Genomic DNA, 1,183 nt, shown 5'->3' with positions numbered 1-1,183 from the left:
GGTGTGGTAGCACATGCCTGTAATCCCAGCTACTTGGGAGGTTGAGGCAGGAGAATCACTTGAACCCAGGAGGCAGAGGTTGCTGTGAGCCAAGATCGTGCCACTGCATTCCAGCCTGAGCAACAAGAGCGAAACTCTGTCTCAAAAAATAAAATAAAATAAAATAAAATAAAATTGAATTAAATTAAATTAAATAATAGCTCTTCCCCTGTGACCTCTTTATTTGTCATGTTAAAATCCATGAAACATAAAATTTAATTTACCTTTTTAACCATTTTAAAATGAACAATTCGTGGCCAGGTGCAGTGGCTTAGGCCTGTAATACCAGCACTTTGGGAGGCCGAGGCAGGAGGATTGTTCGTGCTTAGGCATTTGAGACCAGCCTGGGCAGCATAAAAAATCAGCTGGGCGTGGTGGCGCGTGCCTGTAGTCCCAGCTACTCGGGAGGCTGAGGTGGGAGAATTGTATGAGCCCAGGAAGTCAAGGCTTCTGTAAGCCATGATGACACCACTGCACTCCAGCCTGGGCAACCGAGTGAGACCCTGTCTCAAAAAATGAAATTAAAAATAATAAAGAATAGGCCTGGTGCAATGGCTCATGCCTGTAACCCTACTACTTTGGGAGGACGAGATGGGCGGATCACTTGAGGTCAGGAGTTCAAAACCAGCCTGGCCAACATGGTAAAACCCCGTCTCCACTAAACATACAAAAAAATTAGCTGGGCGTGGTGGCACATGCCTGTAATCCCAGCTACTTGGGAGACTGAGGCAGGAAAATTGCTTGAACCTGGGAGGTGGAGGTTGGTGTGATGTGAGCTGAGATCGCACCACTGCACTCCAGCCTGGGCAACAGAGTGAGACTCCATCTCAATAATAATAATAATAATAGTAATAAAGACTAATACAAATAAGTAAATAATTTAGCAGCATTTAGTAATTCACAATGCTGTATAGTCATTAGATCTATGTAGCTGCAGAACTTTTTTATCACCCCAAAGGGAAACTTCACACCCATTACACCCTCCCTCCTCATTCTTCCCTCCTCGCAGTCCCTGGCAACCTCTAATCTATTTTCTCTCTCTGTGGAGTTGCTTTTTCTGGATATTTCCTTTTTTTCTTTTCTTTTTTTTTTTGAGACAGAATTTCGCTCTCGTTGCCCAGGCTGGAATGCAATGGCATGATCT

General features: G+C 44.1%; 1 protein-coding gene across 1 annotated transcript in view; it reads left to right on the top strand.

Moving 5' to 3' along the window:
- Positions 1 to 1,183, top strand: part of MAST1 (microtubule associated serine/threonine kinase 1) — a 54,531-nt gene that overhangs the window by 5,775 nt on the left and 47,573 nt on the right. The window lies entirely within an intron of this gene.

Source organism: Mandrillus leucophaeus, unplaced genomic scaffold, assembly GCF_000951045.1.
Source record: "Mandrillus leucophaeus isolate KB7577 unplaced genomic scaffold, Mleu.le_1.0 Scaffold463, whole genome shotgun sequence".
NCBI lineage: Eukaryota > Metazoa > Chordata > Mammalia > Primates > Cercopithecidae > Mandrillus > Mandrillus leucophaeus.
This window is presented reverse-complemented; position numbering and strand designations above follow the sequence as displayed.